At 37.7% G+C, this 14022-nt stretch overlaps 1 pseudogene; it reads right to left on the bottom strand.

Moving 5' to 3' along the window:
• Positions 1-6299: 6299 nt before the first annotated feature.
• On the bottom strand, positions 6300-7550 carry LOC102732280 (COX assembly mitochondrial protein 2 homolog pseudogene; annotated as a pseudogene).
• Between the last annotated feature and the right edge of the window lie 6472 nt (positions 7551-14022).

The raw sequence follows: 14022 nt of genomic DNA, 5'->3' as shown, positions 1-14022 counted from the left end.
CTGAGCAATCCTCCCCTTTCCCACTGAGCTAATGCAGATCTTGGAAAGAATGGAAGACAGAGACTTCTGCCACCCTCTATCATTCCAGCAAGGTTCTGCTCTATAATAGGTAGTAGTAATTCAGTTGTAATTAAGCAAGGTCTGATATATTATTTCCTAATGAACCCAAGTGAAGTCATCTCCCACTTCTTCCCCATGCCTCTAATTAGGCAATAAGGACTATACCACAAGCAATAAAGATCACTTTGCTGGGCTAGTGATGAGGGATCAGAGAGCACACAGGGAGGTTCCAATGACCCAGAGTGAAAGGCAGGTAGGCAGCAGTTCTAATGGAATATCCTCCATTCCCCTTGTCATCTGCTCCCAAATTACCTAAGTGGCAAGCACTGATGAGGAACAAATGAAACTGAAGCTAGAACAAGAAGCTTGAAGCCATCAGTCAGAACCCCAGCAATTTAAATCAGAGCTTTATGTGTGTTGGTTCACTGTATAATTATTCTGGTACTTTATGTATTTCTAAGATTTTTGTATCTACTATCTTGTTCAATCCTCAGGAAACTCAAGGGGATTAGAATAAGGGGTTTTCATTTTTCCTGTCTTATGCACAAAGAGATCAGGATTCCAAACCTTGAAGTGGCATACTCAGTGTGGGGAGGTTACATTGTGGAGCATTCACATCTGTCCACAAATGAACCCTTCTATCAAGTTCACCCCAAAGCTGTTTAATTGTATTTGCTTTCCTGTGATATCAACCAGGAGGAATGCTCTCCTTGCCTTCTTGTAGATTCTTAGGTGAGGAAGATAGCAGTTTTCTTTACCTCCCTTCAGTTCATCTAAGGCAAACAAGGCTTCAAGCCCTTCACCTGGTTTTTGTAATATATGTGAAAAACTAAGCACTGTCTATAGTATACCCTTCTGATTCTGGATTCTAGGGGAGCTGTTTTACAATGTTAGGTTATAAGTTAACTGAGAACAAAGCAAAAGTAATTTGTGTCTAGTGACATGGAAATAAATACTGTCCAGTGGCGGGGGGCGGGGGTAGAACCCATTTTCCCCTCCTGTGGAAAGGCCAGTTTTCCCTCCATTTATACATTCATGGCAGTACTTTGATCTATAAATGTGTCCATTCTTTGACCTCTTTGAATTGGTTGTAATATGTTTGATTTCCTCATAAGTTTGAAAAATCTTTAACCCATATTTATTTTGTATCTGTATAACAGAGTCATTATCATACTCATTTTTATAATTATCTCTTAATAAGGGTTTACATATTACTTTTATACTATAACAGCAGAGTTGAGTATTTGCAATGAAGACCATATGGCCCATAAGCAAAACATTTTTACTATCTGACCCTTTATATAAAAAGTTGCAGATTCTCATTTAAAACAGATATTCAGCCAAGCCCCATGCATCTGAAGGAGCCACTTTTAGGGTTTTTTTTTTCCTACATGTTCAGGTATCAGGAGGGTGGCATAAAAGAGAATCAGTATAATAATTCCTCACTTTTTTTTTTAGTTATTTAACTAAAAGAGCTATTTTAGAATATGAGATCTGGTTTTGGACTAGATGTTAAAAGACTTGCTATGATTAGCTGTGAGACATTCAGCAAATTTTCATATTTCTGGGCTTGAGATTTTTCATATGTAAAATGGATGTATAATTTTTAGTCTCATTTTAATAATCTTTTTTATGTTTACCCTTTAGAGATTAACCAAGACTGATTTTTTTTTGTCCTTGCTGAAACTATTTTTTGGAGGCAAATCAGAATAAATCAGATCGGATCGTTCTGTCCCAAAACAGATGGAACTTGTGTTTAGAGCCTATTATAAAATGATCATGTTGGGTTACAAAATCACGTACTTCCAACCTGCCCCTACTTCAGAATGACTGGGCTGAAAGACATCAAGCAGAAAGGCAGCAATAATACTTTGAAAACGGTGTAGCAATGGGGCCTGAGCTGGACTTCAGACATCCTGGCAAGAAAATTAAAATCTGAGTTTTATTTGCAAAACATGACCAAAAAAAATGTAGCAATTCATCATTTCAGCTTATCCATGTATGAAGCAGTGTAAATATTGTTACTTTATTAGCTCAGACTCTCCGGTCAGAGAAGTTTATTATGAGACCCCTCTACTGTCACCTTGACTTTCTCTTCCTCAGCTGGCACCTCCTTCTCAAGACCCAGTATCAGGTAGTCTTATACTATATTCCAAGTGGCAACGATATGTGTCCTCCCCCTGAAGTTCTTTTATTCAGTCCTGCATGAGTTGTCAGTGTCTCAATTACAAAATCAAATTCCTCTTACCTGACATACACAAGCTTCATTCATCTATTCATTCACTTGACAATTAATTACTGTCTCAGTCCATTCAGGTTGCTATAACAAAATACCATAAGCTGAGTGACTTACAAACAACAAATGTATACTTTTCACAGTTTGGGAGGCTAGGAACTCCAAGCCCAGGCTGCCAGCAGACTAAGTGTCTGGTGAAGACCTGCTTCCTCATTAATAACCATCTTTTCACTGTACCCTCACAAGATGGAAGAAGAAAGGGATCTCTCTGGGACTTCTTTTATAAAGCACGAATTCCATTCACAAGAGTTCTGACCAAACGACTTACTTCCTAGAGGCCCTACCTCCAAATATTATACATTGGAGATTAGGTTTCAACATACATTTGGTCCATATTGAATGCACATCAGCAAGCATCTGGGATACCCCGATGAGCAGAAACAAAGGTACTCGTCCTCTTAGAGCTTTTATTCTAATGAGGGATATAGCTATTATGCAAATAATTAAGTAAAAACAAATGTAAAGTTGCAACAGTGAAAAATTATATGTAGAAGAAATACAAAGGTCTATGAAAACCAGGAGGGAGAAATTTCACTAAGTAAAAAGGTCAGCAAAGGCTTCCCTGAGGAAGGGACTCTTGAGCTGCTGGGCTCTGAAAGGTCAGTAGGACATTATTATGTAATAAAGGAGCAGTTTTCTGGGAAGAACAATGTGCTTGTAAAGCAGCACTGAAGAACTAAAGAAAGGCAGAGGAGCTGAGAGGTATGAATGAAGGACTATGTTTAAGATGAGTCAAAGATGTAGACTGATTCTGACCATGACAATTCAGAGCTTTAGAAGCCATTTAAAGAGACTTCTGCCTTACTCTGAAAAGTGATGTTACCTAAAAGGAAGGTTTCCTTGGCTGGACTATGGAGAGGAGATTGAGGAAGGCCAGAGTAGAGCTGAACAAATGAGTTACTCATTCATTGCAGTTGGGCAGGCAAGAGAACTAGCAAACTATACAGTGCTTCTTATGTGTCAGACATTATTCTAAGAGATCTACCTATCTTCATTTATATTCCATTTTACAGATGAGTAAACTAATGCTGAAAGAGGTTATTTTCCCAGATCACACTGCTAATAAGTGGCAGAGGAGAGAGTCACACACTGAAAGTTATGCTCCAAAGTCCAAGCTCTTAACATTTATGCTTTTTTTCCTCTGGAAAATTTGTCAGAAGAGCTATGAAAGTTGATTTTAGCAATTTCAACAATACATACACATACAATATGTAAGAGTGTGTATATCAAAATACATATTCACGTACGTTCATGCACGCTAACGTATCACCCTAAAATGTCCCATCAGACATTCTGAAGTTACATGTAGAACCTTATGGGGCAGGCAAATATGGAAATCAGAGAATGGTTTAAAAATACATATTGAAGAGAGTAGATCAATACTGAAACATCTTTACTGTACAGAAGAGGTCCTTGGGGGTATATTTCTGATTGTCTCAATGTGAAACCTCAGCAAGCACTAAAGGCCATTGGGCTTATAGCACTTAGGAAAATCAATGCTTGTTGCCTTCCACCTGGATTGGTGTTTATAGTTAATCTACCCCAAGTTTCCCTTATGGGACAATGAGACCCAGGACTTATTAGCCATGAACTTGAAAAAGTTGCTTAACCTCGCTAAACTTGAACTTTCTCATCTCTAACACTGGTCAGTAAGATCTACCCCAAAGAGCTGTTGTGAAGCTTCAAAGAGATGACACATCTGCAAATATTTTAGTTTCTTCCTCATTGCCTATTTCTAAAATTGCCTTCCTTACTGATTTCCTCCCTCCCTTTCCCTACTTATCCTCCCTCTCTCCTCTTCCTTCTATTGTGTGTTCATTTCCTCTTCCAACGTTTTTTTATCAATTAATAAAGAGGACGCAGGTGTGGATTCCCTAAATGTTTTGTTATTCTTTTCATCCAGCTATCTATGTCTGTATTTCTTTCCATCTACTTATCTATCGAGGCTGAAAAAGAAAACAATATACAAATTCTCATGTTGGTACTTTGACCAAAATTGACTTATTTTAAAATTAATTATAAGGGCCTTGAAAGCAGATTGAAAGACATAAAATACCATGTTCCTTTTTTCTTTCTCCTTAAAAAGGAGAATAAAGGTACCCAAAAGGCCTCTGTCCCTTCATGACTATGAACACACTTCTTTCAATCATAGAAGTAATAATACTTTTCAAAAGGCACTCTTTTTCTCAAACAGGGCATATTTCTTACTACTGAATTTCTGCTTCAGAGCTATGATATTCCAAATATGACCTTCTAAGAAGAGAACGATCAGTTTACAAGCACAATGGTGCTAAGTGGTGTTGCTTTGCTAAGGGTTTGTGTTTTATTTACATGAGTTCTGGCACTTCATCCCTTCCTTACTGACATAAGTGTTGGCTAGGAATTGCTGCTGGGAAACCCCTTATGTTCCTGGAGCTTCACCCTTTTACCATGCATTATGAATAAATGAATTAATTATTCAAGACTGGATTTATGTTTTCACCAAGGCAAACACGCTGACCCCTCCACTAATCATCAAGCCATCTTAAAGAAAGCTTCAGCTGCTGACCCAGCCAGATGATGACCCTTGAGGGCTGAGTTTATTTTAGAGACAAGCCAAGATCCACAGAGTCTATTCTGTCAGCTAAGTTGACCTTGAGCCCTGACCTTACTGCCTTGCTTTTGAAATATGCAGACTCTTCCATAGTATGACACGAGTTCAAGCATTTGTCAAATAAAATAAAATAAAATAGAATAAAGTAAAATAAAATAAAATAAGCCAAGAGAATTTTTTTGCTGTAAAATGTTAGTTTGTACAATTATTGTAACTTGCTTGCAACAGGATATTAAATTCTGTCCCAACCCTAAAATGATATGTTTAGTAAAAACTCCTGACACGTCACACTAGAATTTGGAGCATGGGAAGAGATCTCCTACTTCCTACATAGAGTCGATCAAGTCACACCACTAGTCAAATTCTCAGAAAATATATTTTCAAATCACATATTTTATAAAGTATTTTTACCTAGAATATACAAAGAACTCTTGCTATTCAGTAATAAAAAATCAAATAGCCCAACCAAAAATGGGCAAAGGATGTGAACTCACATTTCTTCAAAGAAAGTAGACAAATAGCCAATAAGCATATAAAAGATGCTCAATATCATTAGTCATCAGGGAAACGCAAATCAAAACCACAATGAAATACCACTTCTCACCCACTAGAATGGCTATAATAAAAATAAAACAAGTGCTGGTGAGGAGGTGGAAAAATTGGAACGCTCATGCCCTGATGGTAGGAACATGAAACAGTGAGGTCACTGTGGAAAACAGTCTGGCAGTTCTTCAAAAGGTTAAACACAGTTACCATATGAACCAGCAATTCCACTCCTAGGTATCTACCCAAGAAAATTAAAAACATATGCCCACATTAAAACTCTGTACATAAAGGTTCACAGAAGAATTATTCATAAGAGCGAAAAAAGTAGAAACAACCTAAATGTGCACCAATCGATGAAAGGATAAGCAGAATTTGATATATCCAAACAAGGCAATATTATTCAGCAATAAAAAGGAATGAAGTACTGATACATGCTTACAACATGAATGAACCTTGAAAACATTATACTAAGTTAAAGAAACCAAAGACTACATATTATATGATGCTATTTACATAAAATTGTCCAAAATAAGCAAATCTACAGAGACACAAAGTAGAACAATGATTGTCTAAGCCTAGGTGGTTTGGAGGAAATAGACGATAACTACTAATGTGTATGGGCTTCTTTTTGGGGTGATGATATTTTAAAATTGATCACACTGAGGTTTGCACTGCTCCGAATACACTAAAAATCATTGAATGTACACCTCAGATGGGTGAATTGTTATGAAATACGAATTTTATCTCAATTTTGTCTTTATTACTATGGCACAGGGTTTTTTTTTTCCGAGGTATGCCTGTAATTTATTTTTCAGATTCCTCTGTGGGATTAAAAAGTCTTTTACGTGTTGCACTGCCATGCTCCCTGCTCTTGGTCCTCTTTTCCATGTACTCATTCTTCACGCATTTTTTCATTTCCTGATCAAGATCATTGCAATGACCAAAAAATTTCAGAATGCTGTGATTTTTGTGACATTCCTTAAGCAAGTTAGTTAATCGAGACGTTGCATTCTTAAGTGTCCAAGTGTGAAGGTAAGTCAGGATGCATCTTTAGGAGAAGGTGATGGAACACAGCAGAGCAACCTGAGCCGTGGCCACACCAGGAGGGCTGGCCCAACAGTCACCAGCGAAGACTCCCCATCCAATGGCCGGCCTGGGCACTGGGGACAGGCCAGCTCCGAGTGGCAAAGGCTCCTGCCCCCTCCACAGCTGACCCCACTTGGCTCTGGCACAGGGATTTTACAGAACACTTTCACATGCAATGTATTCTTAGATTCTTCTAATTATTACCTCACTGGTGAGGCTTCCCTGGGCTCCCTATCTAAATATAGTACCTCCCACATCCTGTTTCTTACCTTGCTCTATTTTATTTTGCTTCAAACACTTGTCATAGTTCATTGAATCCAAGATAGTATTCGTTATAAGACATATTTTGGTATTAGAAAGCTTAGATATGGGGCGCCTGGGAGGCTCAGTCGGTTAAGGGGCTGACTCTTGGTTTTGGCTTAGGTCACGATCTCAGGGTCCTGTGATTGAGCCCCGCATGGGGTCCACGCTCAGCAGAGTCTGCTAAAGTTTTTCTCTCCCTTTCCCTCCTTCTCCCAGCCTGGCTCACATGCTCACACACACTCTCTCTCTCTCTCAAATAAATAAATAAATCTTTAAAAGAAAAAAAAAAGGTTAGATATGTCTTAGATTTGCCAAAATACAGTTTGTATTTATGTTTGTGTATGTTTATAAATTGGATTATATACATTAATTGGATACTCATTGGTAGTATAGTTATTAAAATCATTTATTTTTTGTCTGTCTCCTCCAGCTTCACCAGGAACATTGCTAAGTTCATTGGTCTAACCTCTTGGCCAAGAACAGTGCCTGGCATGTAGGTTCTCAGTATCTGTCAACTGACTGAATGAATGGCCCTAGTGAGGACAGTTTACCATCCTTAATGTAATATACTTATTGTCCTACAGGAGCAACTGAGAATAGACTGCAGGGGGAGGGCAGGGATTTGGCAATATTTATGCTTGAATCCTCCGATAAATTATCTCCCAGTTTGCAGAGCTACTGGTAAGGAAGTCAGAGCACAAACATAGATCCTGTTTTAAAAAGTTATATGAACTTTCCTTTACACTACACCCAGTACAGTGAATAAATCTTCGGCAAAACTGATTAACTTTGAAGTTCAAGATCTCCCAAGTTAGTGCCCTTTGGTCTCCAGGGATCTTATTCTTACTCGGGATACTTTGATGCATGGAAGGCGATAGTGTACGCACATTTGCGTGTGTGTGTGTGTGTGTGTGTGTGTGTGTGGGTGGGTGTATATGATGGAGAGTAAGTCCCATTTCTGACAGATCACTTGTCTTTACAGGCACCTCTCCAGAGAAAGTCATTACTACTATGATGTTAGAAATGCAGTAGCTGGGGATGCCTGGGTGGCTCAGTCAATTGAGTGTCTCACTCTTGGTTTCAGCTCAGGTCGTGATGGCAGGGTCATGAGATGGAGCCAGGCACCTGGCTCCACACTCAATAGGGAGTCTGCTTGAGGTTCTCTCCCTCTGCACCTACCCCTGCTCTCTCTCTCTAAAATAAATAAATAAATCTTAAAAAAAAAAAAAAAAAAAGAAATGCAGTAGCTGATGCTTTTAGTCTCATCTCATTCCTTTCTTTTCCAAATAGGTCCCTTGTTAAAAGTGAAATTAAAAAGGGCAAGATTTTAAATTAAAACATTTAGTGTCAGTGTAGGAGGGATATTTATGAGGAGATTTCAGTGATATTTCTGGCTTTCCTGAAATAACACCATATAGGCAAAAATAAGTGCAGAATACCAAAGTTGACTGTTTTGATATGTAAACTTGACTGTTGGCTTTCTCTTTCCTTGCTTCATTACAAGAATGGAATCCAAGTAATTCCTTCCAGTTCCTTTGAGGGTTAGAAGACCTAGCACTCTCTGTCCTTGAGCTATTTGTTTGTTAATTATTTGGACCCTGGATTCAGTGGGTTCAATAAAATCTACTGAAGAAGTGCACAAGGAAATTAGCTTTTCAGGAAAGAATAAAAGTAGACAAAGAGTTTAAAGAGAAACAGAATGAAAAGGCAATCCTGGAAGAGGTGCATTGAAAAGGAAATTGCACCTTTCCTTTGTTAGGGTCCTTGAGCTTTATCTGCTGATTGTTGAGCAGATGTGCATGTTTCACGCTGTAAGACTTTCCTTTAAACCTTTCTAGTTTTCCCATGTAGACAATAATATACTCTATTGTAGACACTCACCTATATAGAGTATATTATTGTCTACATGGGAAACTAAAGAAACTTGCAAACTAAAGAAAAGGGGCTGTGGCACTGGATAACTAGAAGAGTGAGGAAGGAGAAGAATGCAGAAGTAATGTCTGCACTTACATATTAATGCTAAACTAAAAACAATTTTGCTATTCAGTGAAATTTGGAGTTAAATAATGACATACTCCTTATAAAACCCATATTTCTTTGGCTCAAGGATGTCCTTGAAGCAGAGAGCAAAGTGGGACAAATTTTCGTCAGCATCTGACATTTCAACAGTTATCTGAATTTCATAAAAAGCAGGTGTCCTAGTTTACTAGGGATGCCATTATAAAATACCACAGACTCTCGGTGGCCTAAACAATGGAAATTTAATTTTTCAATAGTTCAGTTGGAAGAAGTCTAACATCAAGGTGTTGGCAGGTTTGGGTTCTTCTGAGGTCTCTCTCCTTGGCTTACAGATGGCTGGCCTTCTTCCTATGTTCTCATAAGGTCTTTCTCTATACGTGCATCCCTGGTGTCTTTTTGTGTGTCTGAATTTCCTCTTTTTATAAGGATAGTAGTTAGATTAGATGAGGACCCACCCTAACAGCTGAATTTTAACTTAATTACCTCTTTAAAGGCCCTTTCTCCTACCCATATTCTGAGGTGTTGGACCTTCAACATATGAATTTTGGAGGGACACAATTTAGCCCATAATAGCTATCCTCACAGTTACTGATTTCATGACATACTCCAACTATGGAGTTATGAGATTCATTTTAATTTTTTTTCAAAAATTTTCCAAAATCTCAAATATCCTATAATAATATCTTCTTTTTTTTTTGTAATTCTATCTTCTTGAATCAAATCTACTGTAAGTCTGAATGTCATTAATTAATTTTAATGAGTTTAAATGTATATTATCTATTTTAACTTTCCTACCTTTTATATATAGGTGAAACCCAATGTTCCATTTATAATGAATTCCATTACCTAAGGTTAAAAAATTAAAAGCTACTAAATAAAGCCAGAAATTTCAGACTCATTAATCTAGACTCTAATAAGCCTGTCAGTTTTTTTCAATTGCTTTCATCATTTCAGCAGGCTAAGAGTTGTGTTATCCGTTTCAATGAACCTATAGCAGAAAACAACTTATGAAGAGGTATCAGTGTATCCATGGTTCCTCTTGTTTTAAAACAAGAGGATTTTTCCCATGTAATGTATTATTTGTTTCAAAAGTACAGGTCTGTGATTCAACAGTCTTACACAATTCACAACGCTCACCATAGCACATACCCTCCCCAATGTCTATCACCCAGCCACCCCATCCCTCCCACCCACCCCCACTCCAGCAACCCTCAGTTTGTTTCCTGAGATTAAGAATTCCTCATATTAGTGAGATCATATGATACATGTCTTTCTCTGACTTATTTCACTTAGCATAATACCCTCTAGTTCCATCCATGTCATTGCAAATGGCAAGATTTCATTTTTTTGATGGCTGCGTAATATTCCATTGTATATATATACACCACATCTTCTTTATCCATTCATCTGTTGATGGACATCTTGGCTCTTTCCATAGTTTGGCTATTGTGGACATTGCTGCTATAAACATTGGGGTGTACATACTGCTTCGGATCACTACATTTGTATCTTTGGGGTAAATACCCAGTAGTGCAATTGCTGGGTCGTACGGTAGCTCTATTTTCAACTTTTTGAGGAACCTCCATACTGATTTCCAGAGTGGCTACACCAGCTGGGGGCGAAATCGGAGGGGAAGACGAACCATGAGAGACTACGGACTCTCAGAAACAAACTGAGGGTTCTAGAGAGGAGGTGGGCGGGGGAATGGGTTAGCCTGGTGATGGGTATTAAAGAGGGCACGTTCTGCATGGGGCACTGGGTGTCATACACAAACAATGAATCATGGAACACTACATCAAAAACTAATGATGTAATGTATGGTGATTAACATAACATAAAAAAATTTAAAAAAAAACACAAAAAAACCCACAAGAGGATTAATTCAAAAAATAAAATTGCCCTTTAATTTTCTTATGGTACTAATATCTTCTCTGATTAAAAACATGTACTTATGTGTTAGCATTTGAATTAGTATTTGTTTAACAAATATGATAACTTAGAATGGCAGAGATATTTTAAAAATACACTGTTAATAATCTCTGCATTTGTTGATGTATAGAATATAAGACACTGGACCTCTCCTTGGATAGATTAATAATAATTACACAATAAACAAAATCATGTAAAGTTAAATGTAATCAGTGTTATTTGTTCAGATTCAATAAATAATGCAAGGATAATTCAAGAAAGCAAAAAGTAGATTTAATTAGGAAAAAAATCCATGATAAAATAGAAATTAAGCTCTCATTAAATAGTCATATTTATGACAATAATTTTAGGACGCGGAAAGCATGAGTTCAAACCTCTGCTCTCTCAATTATTAATTCTAACTTTCACCAAGTTTTGCAAAAACTTTGATACTCGTTTTACTCCTCAAAAATAGGGATAATAACAAGATCTACCCAGTAAATGTAATCTTCTTGAATTGTGCTCCTATGATTTAAATACTCAGAATCCTGTATGTCTTGAGAATATGAGCACATGTTTTGGAAAAATTCTAAATATATTTGATTTTTCTCACTATCCTTTAAAAGGAAGAAGGTAAAACCACTTTACCTTTTGTACCTCAAAAAGACTTCAAATTACTATATGGTATAGCAGGATGTTGGCAATTGTTAAAACTAAGTACTGGGCACAGCAGTGTTCATTACACTATTTTCTCTGTTTTTATTTGTTTAAATGTAATCATAATAAAAATTTCTTAAAAAAATCTTAATATCAGTACTTAATTACATAATAATATGAAAGTCTATTTATCCAGTTTTGCCATAAAATTGTATTCTAAGTAATAAAGCTATGGCATCCTCCATGTGTTTTTTTTTTTTAATTTCCTATAACCCTATCTTTGTAACAGAGACTTATAACTCAATAAATCAAAGTTTATGATTTTTTCTCTCTTCTGGATTTAAGTGACCTTTTTCTTTCTTCAAGATCTGATAGGCACATACTAAAATGATGGCTTTTACTCTGTATTGATGATTCATCTAGTTCAACATTGTTCCTTACCTTTGAAGTATCTGTGTTCCATTTAAAGTAGACTGAAAAACAGATCACTGAATTTCTCAAGACAATTATTGTGAGAAGTATCTACTTTTGAAAAGTGTTTCTTCATTTTGAGTGGGAAAGAAGTTTGTTCTACCATCATGTCCCTGATTCCCAAAAGCAGCAAGTTTGGGGAATAGAAAATGTAGTGCTTTACATATATGGATACATGTTTATATGTATATATGTATTTGCAGATGAGAGAAACCTTGGAGTAAGTTCTGCCCTCCATCTATTCATTTATTTGTTCATTCTTTTAACACCTCTATGCTGATAAGCACTGTCCTGGGCAGTGGGAATTCAACAGTGAACAAAACACTAAATTCTCTGCCCAAGTATAATGTGCTGAGAAGGAAGGAAGAAGAAAAAATGATCAGAAAACAAATGAGTAAAATAAATGTCATGTCAGGTGGTAATAGCGCTATGGAGAAAAAGAAAGCATAAAAGGGAAAAAGTGAGGAGACAGAATTAAGTATAATAGAGAGAAGTGTCACTACTGAGGTGAAATTTAAGCAGACACCTGAAAGATGTGAGGTTATGAATCACATGCACATAGCCAGGTAGGTGTCTGTTCCAGGTGGGACAAGCACATATGAGTTTCTGATAGGGAAGTGGCCTGATCAAGAAACAGAGAGGAGCTGATCGTGACTGGAGCAGGGAGTGATGTGGAAAAAGTAGCAGGATTTGAGTTTCTTCTCCAAATCAGAGGGAAGCCTCTGGCTGCTTTTGAACAGAGGGATGTCTTATTCAGCTTTAGCAGAGGAGTACATTCCAAGGCAGAAGGAAGAAGCAGACAGATTACCAACACATACCTAAAAAAGATTTCACTGAGGGGCACCTGGGTGGCTCAGTCGTTAAGCGTCTGCCTTCGGCTCAGGTCATGATCCCAGGGTCCTGGGATCGAGCCCCGCATCAGGCTCTCTGCCCGGCCAGGAGCCTGCTTCTCCCTCTCCCACTCCCCCTGCTTGTGTTCCCTCTCTAGCTGTCTCTCTCTCTGTCAAATAAATAAAATAAAATCTTTAAAAAAAAAAAAAAGATTTCACTGAGGCATTCAAGATGACTGGGTTGACTGAACAACTGAGGTGATTTGTATGTAGGTGTGGCTGAAAGTATGTTGGGATCTGCTGTGTGGCAGGAATTACTTTGAGTTAATTGTCCTACAGTGTAGACTGTTTCAGTTAATTTAAAAAAGGAAGGGAACATCCAAGATTTCAGGTTCTGGCTAACTCATGCTTAGCCTTCAGATGTCATCATTATAACTCCTACTCAGGTCTTCTCTACCTCAGGGATGTAGATTCCCCAGTTACACTCTCTTAATGCATCTTTTATTTTTTCCTTTATGGAACCTACTACAATTTATAATTATTTATGTAAGGGGACTAGTATTTTGATATGATTTCCTCTTTTGTTTGAATATCAGATCTCTGAGTACCAGAACTCATATATGGTGCCCATTTGTGGGAGATTTAATATTTTATAACAAACAAAATGTAAAAGCAAAATATCAGGGTAATACCCAGCTTCTCACATTAAAAAACTAGTAAAGCAGTTGAGTATCAATTGAGGAAACTGTCCAGGTGTTCTTAATATCTCGCATTTATCATATAAAGGGCTAGGCCTAGGTACTCAGTGAACAATGGAGAGAAGACCCCTCTTCTCTCTGGCATTTGGACCAGCTCTATGCAGCTGGAGAGTATCTCCAGGGGAAGTAAAAGAAAAGCTTGCTCTTTCCCAGCTTCATGGGCTGGAGAAAGGCCAGCAAAGAGTCAAGAATGTGCTGAGGGCTTGCCCTGCTACCTGTTTGTGCCTCAGGGAGGAGGCTGTCACATGTAGATCTGGAGAGACACCATATCCAAGTGATTTTGACAACCTATCATAACAAAGCAGAGAGAGGGCTTGACGTTTATTTCCACAGCTGTTTTTATTTCCTCTGTGGCATGGATGTAGAATTGAAAGACAGCTGGCCTCTCACAGGGCCTGGTATGCTGGTGCAAACTGCCTACTCAGTGGAGGCCAGAGGACCAAATGAAGGAAGGAAGTAAAGGGTCATGAAGATACTCAGTGAGAACCAAGGAAA

The sequence above is a fragment of the Leptonychotes weddellii genome, chromosome 13 (genome assembly GCF_054177405.1).
Source record: "Leptonychotes weddellii isolate Sample4059 chromosome 13, ASM5417740v2, whole genome shotgun sequence".
NCBI classification, from domain to species: domain Eukaryota; kingdom Metazoa; phylum Chordata; class Mammalia; order Carnivora; family Phocidae; genus Leptonychotes; species Leptonychotes weddellii.
This window is presented reverse-complemented; position numbering and strand designations above follow the sequence as displayed.